Source organism: Perissodus microlepis, chromosome 2 (genome assembly GCF_051167445.1).
Source record: "Perissodus microlepis isolate ML-2025 ecotype Zambia chromosome 2, ASM5116744v1, whole genome shotgun sequence".
Taxonomy (NCBI): domain Eukaryota; kingdom Metazoa; phylum Chordata; class Actinopteri; order Cichliformes; family Cichlidae; genus Perissodus; species Perissodus microlepis.
Window position 1 is genome coordinate 14,092,971 of NC_140462.1, and position 13,289 is coordinate 14,106,259.

The 13,289-nt window shown below is 40.8% G+C and overlaps 1 protein-coding gene across 6 annotated transcripts in view; it reads left to right on the top strand.

The window, feature by feature from the left end:
* Positions 1–13,289, top strand: part of mid2 (midline 2) — a 152,122-nt gene that overhangs the window by 58,294 nt on the left and 80,539 nt on the right. The window lies entirely within an intron of this gene.

Here is a 13,289-nt window from a genome sequence, read left to right on the forward strand (position 1 = left end):
AACATGAATGCAAACCTTTTCAACTAACACTAATGACATTCTGATATAAGCAAGTGCTGTATTTATACATTGCAGATTACATATAGTTGCATGGTGGTGCAGACTAAACAAAACAAGGGTGGGACCGTGACCTGTCGTGTTGACCTGATCTGTGTGTAAGAACACCAGATCAAAACTGGAAAAGGAGAGCTCAGCTGAGAACAGCTGAGGAGGAGGCGGCCAATTTTCATCCACACTAGTTAACAGTCAGCTGCCTATGTTGGTACAGATGTTTCCTATGATCTCACCTGCTGGCACCAGGATCCAGAATCTGGGCCCAGTTCTGACGTCATGCTGTCCACCCAAGAGGCCTGTCTATTGGGTAAAGTGTTCCACACCTCCTGTCTGTTGGAAGCAGAAACTATGGACATTGTGAAGGTGTAGACTTCTGCCCGGGGAATGACACGAGCTGGGGGGAGTTAAAAGTCATATGTGAACAAAATGCTTTGAAGATTTTCTGGGTCTTTTTTTCTGTTATAGTAGATTATGGAAGATATTTGTTACTAGATACTAGTTCTTGAAAGTTCTTCTGGTTTTCTTTTGATTTTTATTTTTTAACTTTACAGCAACTGTTTCAGGCGCCATTGCATTGGAAGTTGTTTTCTTCAAAATTTCAAACTGTTCTGGAAACTTGTAACACAAATCCTTGCGCTCTTCACTTCGTGGCCATTAAACTCAGGTGTGTTGCTTGCAATAATGAACAATATAAACTCAGCAGCACAAGCCCGGATACAGCTGTGATAAAAATAGAGGGATTGGAAATGCAGGCGGAGAGAGGGAATAACTATAAAGAGAAAGATCAAGAAGGTAGGTGTAAACAGGAGGAGGCGTGAAAAAAGATTTTTGAGCCGCGAGGTTATTTGGGGGTTTCTGGGGAGGGTTCGTAGCTGTACAGATCAAAGAGCAAAGACAAAAAGTTAAGGGGGTTAGAGGAGGGAGGAAAAAAACACGACTGACTCATGCACTCACATATAGACACGTACATAATTCTATCATACACAGTGATCTGCCCAGCAGGTGCTTTTAAGGAACACCCTCCTACTTAAACGAGTTCTTTAGGAATGATTGATGCTCTTTAGAACCTCTGCAAGAGATTATCTGTCACTGTTTGCAGGGAAGGGTTTATTTATAAACTGCTAGTTACTTCACTGCAGCTGAACATTTTATCTACAGCCAGCATAATTATAAGTGGGAATTTTATTTGACTGATTTTTAAGTGTCCTGGCCATAGGTTCAGTTCCGTGTTGGTATAGCAGTGGCTATTGTTAACCTTCCCAATTATTTTGTGTGGTTTTGCAGTGCCCTGGGGACTGGCTTTTTTTAAAATGCCGGCAAAGCTATTGTTTAACGAAATACCTATTGATCTGTGTCAGCTCTGCTCGTGGGGCCACACTGAGGAGGGAATGTTGTTTTGTTTTCACAAACTGTTACTCGGAATGCTTTAGAGCACTAACTCCATCTTAGCTCAGGCAAGTCCAACCAACAGGAAAGACGAGGCTCATTTCTATTTATTATAAGTGATAGTATTACAGACTTTTATAGAGTCTGACCTAATGTTTTCACACAGCAGATGTGTTTGTATTTTTATAATAAAGCTATTTAAGATCTCATTTTTGCAAAATCTGCACAGTATTAGAGCCTGATCAATGTAGAATTTTTAAGACCATTACTATATTTGGCAGTATAAAAATCTGATGTATCAGCCAGCATATCTTTTTTTTTTTTCTTTGAGAAACACAAAGCATTTCTTACGTGTCAGTATTTATTTCCTTGTTTACGCTCTGCCAGGATGCTCGGATGGCGCTGTTTGCAGCATTCCAGGAGCAACGGGGAAGTTGCAGGTTGCCCTTTGTTAGAAAAACTGTTGAATGTCAACACCCATAGCAAGATTGAAGGGTGTTTTTTCCATGTCTTTTTTTAACGTTTTCTTTTATCTGTCATTATAAATGCAGATACTTACAAAATAGCTAATGCCGGCCGTTAATATCGGACCAGTGATAAATCAGTCGGGCTCCGTAGTTAGTGAGCCATTAGTCTCGCCAGGAGTTCTAAGGTTTCATTAAAAACTCGGAAGGGTAAGGTGGAGGTAAATGTGAGATTTGAGTGCTGTCACACATTCCTGAACATCCGTTTTCTTTCTGTGAGATCAGGACGGAATCCCAGTGTTAGTATTTTCCTTCTTGCGAGCAAAGTTGACTGCTTAAGTTTGAGAGTGACTACTCTGCACTGCGAATGAGTTTGCAATGATTATATGTTGCATATCATTGCAACATCATTGTTGGTACTCCTGCAATCAGCGAGCTCAGAACAGCCTTTTGACAGTTGTGCTGTGATATACACATTGGCAGCCTACAACACTTCCCATAAATATTTCACAAGAGATTAAGGAAACTAAATTTATCAAGCGGCTGTCAGGGCTCATTCATTGTGCTATCAATCAGCATGTCTTTTCACCCTTAACAATAATAAGATTTCCCATCTTGAGAATGAACAAATGATCACTTATCAGTGATAAATAGAGCTAATCAAACAAATAGAGCTATAAGCTGCTGACATTTCAATGCATGGAGCATGCTGAGCCAATCGAATGGCAGCCAAGGAAAACAATGGCTCATATTCACCTCCCCCTCGAAGGAAATGCCAAACATTACAGTGCTGTATAAATAGAAGCTTCTGACTTTGTAGAGCGTGATAGAGGACAGGAACCCCCTCCCTGGGGTCACAGTCATGGCAAGGTCTCCCACCTCTCCTCCCTTCTCCATTCTCCGTCTTTATTGCTCTTTTTGTTTTCATTCTGAGTGAGTGATTTATTTTTGTTCTGATTTCTTTTGACCTCACTGTGGGGTGTTTTTTTTTCTTTTTCATATTTTTTGGTTTACTTCTGTAGTTCATATTTCTTTCTCCCTCACACCCAGCAACCATGAATAACTGAACATCCTAGTAACACTTTACAGACACCTCCTGGTTTATTAATGAGACCATCTACTACAGTAGAACTGGCAAATGGCCCTCCAGGATGCATTATGTTTTGGGGGAATGTACGGACTTTGAACTAAAGTGACTCACGCAGTCTGTTCTCACTGCAATTCAGTTTAACGGTCATGAAAAACTTCCCGTTTGCATTTAGATAAATGCAGCTTATGCACATCTGGGAAAACAGGGCCCTCCAAAGTGCAGCATGCAGTGTCGCGTTAAAGGTGGCACTTCTTTCTGTACAGAGGAAACAGAAAAAATCGAATCATTCTATTTGCCATTTCACACTGTTTTTTCCATCCACCTAACTGAGACCGGAGGAAGAAAGAAAGAAAGAGTGATCCTTAAAAAAAGGTTAGTTGCTGTGTCTGTAAGTGATGGGGTTACAGATGATTCAGCTGAGATAACTCCAACAGGTCTTCAATCTGTACTGCCTTTTGAATCAGGCGTATAAATGTATTTCCTTCTGTTTGCAGGCTCCACAAACAGCCTGAAAGACCGAACACCAGCTGCTGGTCTCGGCAGATTTAGGAAACTGCATGCACATGTGGCAACACATAACCACAAGGACACACACATTCACCAGAAAGGCATTTTGTGTTTGGAGCTTTGTGTTTCTTTATCTCAGTCTTATCATGACACACTGCCAGAATCTGTAGCTGTAGCTGCAAGGGTATAGTTTGTTCTCCTCCTGAAAAATGTTGGTTTTTATCTTGCAAAATTACTACTTTGAAGAGGAGAGCAGCTCCAACTGTGATTTTCAAGTAGTCAAATCCATTGTAGTTCAATAGGACAGCGTATTAGTATTATTTTTTTCCCCTTAGAGAGATTTCTTAAGAACAAAAGCTGTCATATAAGCTGTCAGGACTTATTGACCTGGGTATCTGACTACTAGAATCAATAACACCAGCACGGATAACATCATTTACTGGTATAGCTTGAAAAGATGTTGATAAAGTGGCCGGCACCTTACGGATCACTTATCCTTCTCATTTAGAGCACAAATAGCATGCGCTTTAAGCTGTCAGCTGTTTTCACAATGGGAAAACTTTTCACAAATATATCGTCAATCTTCATACAGAGGCCTATTGTTTTCTTGACAGTTTTTCCAGTCTCATATAGGTATACAGGGGCCAAGAATGCAATTTCCAGCATAAAAGATCCTCTTTTCAGAAACTCAGAGTGTCGCTTATGTGGTGCGTAGATTGCTTTTTCACACGATGTGAAGTAAATTACCATATTTATAGAAAATTCCAGTAAAAGGTTAGCCATTAACTTGGCGCTGTGCTGTTGTGCACATATATACACACGCACAGAGTCAAATAAAAATATAGAAAAATTGAAGAAGAATTGGTGTCAAGTGTCAGCGGAGGCAAGTTTGTTTGCTTTCCAGCAGACAAACTTAGAAGAACAATAGATTTCCTTGGATTCTGCATTGTGTGCCTATGAATCATTCACTCGTTTTGCGTCATTTTCGTTTCACGAATGCATGTATGGGGCATTGTTTCACTCCAAGATATTCATTATTGTGGATTGCTGGTAAGTCCTAAAAGATAAAACAGAACCCTTCGCAGTGTTTCCAGGGAACTGGCTTTGTAAATGTTACCTAAGAAGAAAGTATATTTCAGAATTTAAAACTTTTGTTTTTTTAAAGTAAGGTGGGGAGAAGAGGGTACTGAAACTAAATAAAACAGTGAGGATAAGACAGACCAGCTTCTTACCTAATGAGCCTGATTGTCAAGGTCAGTCGTTAACAACATAAACACTTGCGAGTGGATTGAACCCTGCTTACTTATTATATTTCTGCTTTTGTTGACTGTTAGTGGTATCTCTGTTCCCTCTCTCTATTTCTTCTTTGCTCTCACCACATGCCGCTGCGTCTAAATATCTAATAAGCTGTTCTGCCAACTTCTGATCCTTGGGTTTGTTCTCACCTGGGCAAATGCACATGAATAATGGAAGCAGCATGAAGAGAGGCAGGGGCCTGGTTGCTCCAGTGTTGTGTTGAGGCCTGATAAGGCTCTCTACCACAGCAAAAGAGCCTCGGAGAGCTGATGAGACGACGTCTGACACTATTAACTTTATTACCCACAGGCTGCCAAGCTGTAACAGGCAGAAGTATTAAGCAGAGAGTTAAGGATAGGAGGTGTGCTCTATTCACTGTCACAACTCTGTGAAAATCTCATTTCAGTCTGCTTTCATGTATAAATACATTAAACCAATTAGCAAGTCTGGCTCAGGCTTGGACTTAACAAGAGTTGATTGTTTGTTTTATTTTCAGTGTCTTGCATCAGTAAATGTCCTTCACACAATAGAGCCCTCATCAGCACCGCTGACAGCAAAACAAATATGGTAATGAAAATGAGTGCTGCTGAAACATGTGCACCCAGGGCAGTCAACATTAACCAGCATTTTACCATATGGATAAAACAAACACTAGTCAAACACTGACACTTCAGTGTAGCATCTGATTGACAAAGTACACCACGTTAGGAGACAGATGGTGTAGTAGTGGCCTAAACTAATGGACTTTATTCCAGAATACAGGTGTTTGTGTCCCATCTAGGACTCTTGTCTGGTTAGGCTTAGGTCAAAAAACTTACCGATTGGATTTAGGAAAAGATTATGTTTTGGATTAAAATGCAAACTTGTTTTAGCTTCTTCAGTAGCACTATGACAAATTCCCCGACTGTGACAACACCAGCAAAGAACATTTGGCTGTGGTATCCCTGTGTCTTATTCCTAACATTATGGGACTATTCTAGTCCGTCAAAGTACCCCGTACATTACAATCTAACGATGCGTAGGACAGGGGAATTGGTAGAGCCTGAAACGGCTCTACCAATTCCCCTGTCCTACAGGTAGGTGAACAAATGACAAATCCTAAAGAAAGGTAATAAAATAGCTTGATAAAAGTGTATAAGAACAGGAAATGAAAAATAACAGTTAAATTGTATTAAAAAACATACTGCATTTTCACCTTTTAGCCCTATTTCTTCCTCTTCTACACACAAAGACATGCTGTGTTGACAAATGTTCTATATCTACAGTACATGTTATTAGTATATGTTGTTACTAATGACAAATCATACCAATGTTTTTCAATGCTACCGGCTTAATTTATGCTGAAATGCTGGCACTATTATGACTTATTCCATAAAGTATTAATAATGAGTTTCCACAAGATCCGCTGAGGGTTAGTGAGGTGAACTGTGATAACCTCTTCTCTGAGTCCCAGGCATATTTTCCTCAAACAAAGGACTACCATTGGTAAACTGGGAATGGGAAAAGTTAACTGGCAGTGAGCTACTGCCCTTACTGGTGCCCTGTGCAGGCTGAATTTGAGGCCTGTCAGGTGCTTGATAAGCAATTAAAAAGTGATTCAAATAAAAAATATTGGTTTTGCATTTGAGCCAAATTTTGAGATTAAAATAATTGCTGTGTAGTATTCACTTTGTGGATGTAGGCTCCTTGCTGAAAACGTTTACCAGTCTGCAATGGATAGACCCACGGAGAAGTGACGTAGATTTATTTTGTTCTGGAGTCGTTGCTGTCTCAGCTGTAGCAGTGAGGGGGTTAAGTTTAAGTCCGTCTGCTCAACTGTACTGAATGTGAAATGGAAACACCAGCTTGGCTGGATTACTGTTTACATTCTATGAATAGGAATCACATGTTTGATGAAACCGGCCTGCTCCTGAGGTCTGCTGCAGAGAGGAAAAAGCAGGAATGAAAGGGAGGAAGAGAGAGGAAAAACTGAGCCTGTGGAGGTGGGCGGAAGAGTGAGAGTCAGAGGAAGAAGGGATGAAAACATGATAAAAATGAAAGCTGGACTTGATGGTCTAAACATTTATTATTATCCCAAGAAGCAGCTCACTGAAGCACATGGCATGTGTTGCTTGATCCCACTTATATAATCATATGTACAGTTTTGGTGTGTTCAGGTCAACTTGAGGGCTCTTACATTTGGAGCTGCCGTATTTCCTTTTTCTAAAAATAACGAATAAAGTCTCTTGATTTCTGGCACAAGTCATCAGTAACCGGTCGTGACATGTGTCTTATGCGTGGGGTATTTTTTAACCCTGTTAAAATTAATTGCCCACTAAAATGTCAGCATTTCAGTCCACTAATGCAACTGAATTCCACTGAATCTACTCAAACAAAGTCCTGTTTCTTTTTGGTTTAAATGCTTAGCTGAGGTGATTATGGTAAATGCCATGGGAAGGGCCTGAGAGTTGTGTTTGCTAACACTGCCACTAATGAAAGCAGTCATACAGCCGTGTTATGTTGGGTTGCTGTTTTCCGTCCTGCTGATTTGTGCAGCCTCGCCAAAGTGTGTGTGATTTAGCACCGCACAAACAGGCCAGCCATTCTCTGTAAAAACACGCGTGTTGGCTCCAGGCGTGACATTTGGTTACGCCGTAAAAGTCATGAATGAAATGTCCTTGTTGATGTGAGAAAGGCACTATGCAGAGCCAGAGAGAGATCAAGCTTCCACCTTGTTGTGCCACGTTTAAGCTATTTTCCTGCTTCCTTTTCCTCCCAAAACTAAAGTATAATTTTCTTTGATAGACTGAATCACACACAAAAACATATTATTTATCATCTAGCTGCATTAAAATGCCATAAAAGGCACTAATACCACAAACAGAGGTGAAAGGTCCAGGTCATTGAGTCAGATTAGCCGAGCTGATGCCGAGAATGCCGTGTCGAAGGCACCCACCTGTCTGTCAAAGCAGCCACACACGATAATATATAACTCTAAGCCTTCTAATGCAATTCAAATGGGTAACTTATCAAACTATTCACCCTCCTCCACTTTGCAGTGAGCTTGAACTTTTCTCCCTCCTACTCTTTACCCAAGCAGTATAAGCGATTAGCAAAAGGGTTTTGAGAACCATTTCTAATCATTATGAACGTTTTGTGTGATGTGACAGCATTGTTGCCATGCACATGTTGTGGGTTTCTTTTTTTTTTTCTTTCTCCAGCATCCCACGGGGATAAACATGCCAGTGTCTCACGGTGTGTTTTCTAAAGCCCTTCCAAAAGAAGACCGCTGAACCCCTGGTGTTGTTGTTTACTGCTGTCTTGCTCTCTGGAGCCTCAAACCTCAACCATGTGATTTTTCTGCTCCGCTTCCTTTTGCTGTGATAAGCCTGTGATCAACAGCCTCTGGTGATAGATAGATTCAAGGGACACTTATAGTACAGAGAGTAGCGGGAGTGCAGGTGGGGGATTGTGTGGGGGTGTGTGGGTTTTGTAAACACTGTCAATCTGACAATGAAAAGTGGCGATTCACTGCATATTGTCACAGTGTGTCAGCTGCATCAGTGAAAGCAGCTTGCACTGGAGTAGGAACCGAGAGCTAGAAGAGCATCTTATTATGTTTAATATATATATATATATATATAATATATGTTTGATTGCATCTGTCATTAGCATGTTTTCTCTCCATATTTGCAAGGAGGTGACGCTCTGCTAGATTTGAATGACACCAGAAAGTAGCGTCGTTATAAACATAATAACGACCGCTCGTCTGTGGTGTCCACATCTGTCTCTCATTCTGCTCTCATTCTCAAAGAACGTGTTTGATAGATGTCTAGCATCTGTCTCGCTCGCGCCTTTCCTTTGTGTCTTTATAAGCGCTGCAGTGGATATGCATTTTTGCCCTTAGGGGAAAGGTCTACGTGTGGTGATTGTTTTTATCTATTACCCCTTCGTTCCATCATCATCAAGTGTCCGTTAAGCTCCCGTTTTGGCTCTGCAGCTGTGCTGCTACAGTTCACGGGGGAGCAATTTAGTTTTTACCAGTAAATTGTTTGTACAAGGATAATCATCTTTGTTCCGCAAGTGTCATCTCTCCATACTGACGTGTGAAACCTGCGCTTTTAAATAAACAGCCTCCTTTGTTGTTTTAGTGTAAGATTATGACACGACATAAAGCGAGCGTGATGTCAGTGGTTGCTATTTTGGGGCATTTCTTTCAGGTTATGTCTTCTCCCACATGAACGCTGGATATGAATGCGTGGGAACAGGTTTTACGTTATGTAGATGAAAAATTCAGTCTGCCTTTAAACACATACTAAATCAAATGATCTCTCTAGGCAGATTAATGAGTCATCAGTTGCGTCCATTTTTTCATTTTCCTCTTTTTCGTTCACTTCATTAATAAAAGCTCTGAGCAAGACTAAAAGATTTTGCTACAACACGCACTGCAGTAGATCAGGATAAGTGCCTTACAGGTTTGTGCCTTTGTGCACATGTGCTTATTTGGGTTTGTGCGGTACTGTGCATGTATGCCTGTGATATGAGTGTTTTTGTTGAAGCACTAGCTCAAGCTGTTCTCCTTCCAGATGGGACACTTCACCTTAACAAGAATGGCAGATGAGAGAGACAAGAAGACAAAGAGAGTTTGTGCTTGTAAATGTGGAGCTCTGGCTGTGTGTGCTTATGATTTTGTGGATGTTTGTGTACGTGCATCTGTGTCTGTGTGTGTGCATGCCAGCCTGTCTGCAGAGCAGCCGCATTTACCATGAGGCTAGGAATTGAGTCCCTTGGTGACTCCCATCATAGCCAGCATTGTTTCCCCAGAGTGACATAGCTAAAGCTTAATGGGGCTGTTGATGGTGTGTTAAAGCTTGGTGTTAATTATAACACCATGCTCCGTTAAACGCAGTCACATTAGCATCAGCATAAGGAACACTGCTGAGCTCTGTCCCAGGGAATAAAGTGACACTGCTGATTCAGTCAACAGTTGAATTAAATGTTGATAAAATACGCAGTTTAATGGTCATGCACTCATATGCGATCTGATGTGCTCAATAACTGAGGGTTCAGACTCTGTTTTATGGATGTCACGGTGCTAGAATTTCAAAGTCGAAACTGATGCCCAGGAACATGTGCAATACGCAATATTTTTATACCAAAAAAGGGGAAAAGAATAAAAAGAATTAAGAGGCTTTTTTAAAGTAAAAATTAGATAAGGCTGTCTGACTGATTCTGGTGACTCGGCAGTAGATCTCATTGCTGATCAAATCAGATTTAGCAAGTGTCACTGTTTCTCTCTAGTTGCTGGTAGACTTTTCTCAGCTTTAGACTGGGATTTTAAGAGAGCATAGCACTTTTTAGATACATACAAATGTTTGTCCGGTTAAATGAAAACCATCTATTAATGTTACCGACAGGCAAGACTGATAATGTTTGCTGCTCCCACATTATCGTTATCATTTTATTACTACTTGAGCTGCTAGTGAGAGGAGGGACCGCGTGCCTGCTTGTCTGCAGCGGTGCAATGTGAAACTGTGTATCATCTGGAGGAGGCGAAGGCAGCACTGTTGCAAATGAGTATCTAATCCGATTTGCTGTTAGTATTGATTAGTATCTGAAAACCAATTTTCTTTTGTTAGTTATTATACAGCTCTCTTGACAGATTTACATTCCTAAAGCATCTTTGCAGAGTGACTTATAGTTTATTTCTGTGAGAAAGGAACCGTGCCTGTTGTGTGACTTCTTCTTAGTTTAATTTGTCAAATACTACTGATGAAAAAGGATGAAATGCAGTAACAGCTATCCTGATTGATTATATACTACTACTAATGATAATACTGATATATGACAAGACAGGAGGCAAAATTTAAGCGGGCCGAGTAGAAGGTGTTAAGAATTTCACTGGGAGTGAGCAGGATGGACAAGATTAGAAATGAGTGTGACGGCTCAGGTTGAGCAGTTTGGAGACAAAGTACAGAGGTAAGGCTGAGAGGGTTTGGACATGTGCAGAGGAGGGATAGTGGATACACTGGATGAAGGATGCAGAATATGGAGCTGTCAGCCAGGAGGAAAAGAGAAAGATCTCAGAGGAGGTTTGAGGTGTAGTGAAGGAGGACAGTGTGACAGAAGTGCATGCTAGGTACATGGCGAGATGGAGGCAGATGATCTGCTGTGACTGATCATCTGTGCATGTCTGTGCAGAGCCATTTAATGAATGTTTGCACCCTGATGTTTCCTGATGTTGATTTATACCACTGAAACAGTCAGTGCAGCTGATCTGTTGCTTACCCCGTGTCTGTTCTCAGAACTAATCTGCTTTTAAATTTATTTACAACTATTCTGAATTAAGATTACTAGTAGAAAGCAGTAAAACTTGTATATTTAATATTTCTATCAAATCATAAATAAAAAGGTCAGCTGTGATTTGTAACTGGCTGTTATATATAGCGTCAAAGCTAAAGACTTATGTCCCATTTGTCATTTGAGACTTGGGGCCAGCAACCTTCACTGCTATCAACAGGTTCTGGAAGTTGGAAATCGTCCTTGCCTCACTGCATAACCTTCTCCCTACATCCCATTTCTCTAGATATTTCCAGTAATCTACCTTTTTTGTTATCAACCTCATACGCTGGAGATAAATTTGTTCTGCTGTTGGCATGACAAAGCCAAACATTATGTTGGTGCACTCAGTGGTGCCTCGCTGCTAAACATGCTATTTCTTTATACCAGATACGGCCGGGCGATGCGATAACAACCTCATACAGTACCTGATAAATAACAGCCAAGGTGAAATATTGCAGGAGGATATTAGGCGCATGTACACGTGTAACTACAGCATACTCACAGACTCATACCTGAAATGTATTTTCCCATACACAATGCCCTTTGCCTTTTATCAGCATAATATCTGCATGATTGGCTGAGGGCAGTTATTTATTTCTTTTCCAGATAATGAATTTTGTAACAAAGCAGCTGCATGCATATAACTGCTTTCTTCATCTGAGTGCCTTTCCCAGGCACTGCAACAACTGCTTAAATCATGTTTGCTTTCAACACAGCTCAGTGTTGGGGCATTGTTTCTGGTGCCGCAGAAGAGGTGGAGACTTTCGGGAGTGCAAACGAGTTTAAGCCTTTGAGCTCCCTTTTTCAGTTTGTTTTGTTTCGTTTTTGTTTTTTTGGCTCATCTTCAGCTGTTCTATTTTGCCGTTTCCAGAGATTAGGCACGGTTCATAATTTTACAATTCTGTAGAAATTATACTAATTGAACACTACCAAGTTAGAACGGAGTCTTTGCACATTGATGTTGTTACACGTGGGCCGGGGTGGCCACAGGTCACTCCTCGATTCAACATGCTTTCAAGCTGTGAACTTTATTTTCCCTCTGCATTCAGGCTTAACTGGTTGCATTCATAACAACAACTGATTTTAAATGCACTTATCACAATGCATGCTTTTAGAACATGAACTTGCATCAACAACTTATTTACATTCATGTAATTGTTTCAATACAGTCGGCTTGGTTTAGTATCTCTCACGTGAGGAATTCCTACTTTTATTTGTCAAATGGGACATGTAATACTTTGTAAAGCTTTTGCAGTTTACACTGTGCCAAACCATCTATGAGGCTTTAAAAAATATTCCCCCATGTTTCAAATAACATTGTTTGAATCGACAAAGAGCCGTCAGTGCTTTAAAAAGGCTGTTTGGCAGGCTGTGCTTAAAGTCACTTTTGTCAAGTGATAGTTATTAAGCCTGGAATTCTAGGAAAAACAGCAGGCGGAATGCTCCGTTACTCAATGAAAGTACTTATAAGCGCTTATTGTCAACACTCATGCTCATGAGTTTCATTCACAACACATTCTCACTTTTGGTTTTTTTTGCAATGTTGGAGGAAGACTAAGGTAGATCTGTCTAGATCTTACTTGGTCTCCCTTGTGATTCCTGACCTTTCTTCATAGCGTGTTTTAGAGCATCATAATTAGTTACAACCTGCAGAACACCACAGGGGGAGACGAGGGCAGTCTTTTAGGAACAACCTTGCTCAGTGAAATTGTCACTGTCGGCTTCCTGAGGTTGCATGGTTTAATGCTGCAGTTTCACGCTGCCTGCCTTGTTTCTTTTTAAGGACAGAGAGCCACGGGGGAAGAGAGGGATGGCGGTTATTAGTGATTTCTCATGTCAGTGATTTTAAGGCCACCCAGGGGAGACAGCTTGATAGGCAGGCCGCAAGGTGCTGAGATTTGAAGTGGTTGGAGAACAAGGAGGAGGATCTGAAATCAATTTTCTTGCTTAGCTGTTTTCACCGTTTGCGCTAAAAGTTAAAATTTCCTTAAAGTTGTTGCTTGATAAGTCAAGCTGATCTTACTATAAAAGCTACAAGGTGTCAAGGTGTTAAAGTCCTTCTACAAGTTTCTCTGTCCTCTGCTGCTGAACATCTGTCTCTCCTTTTCTCTGCTGTTCACTCCATTAATTTTAACCTGTTCTTTTGATTCGGTCAGCCTCTGCCTGTATTC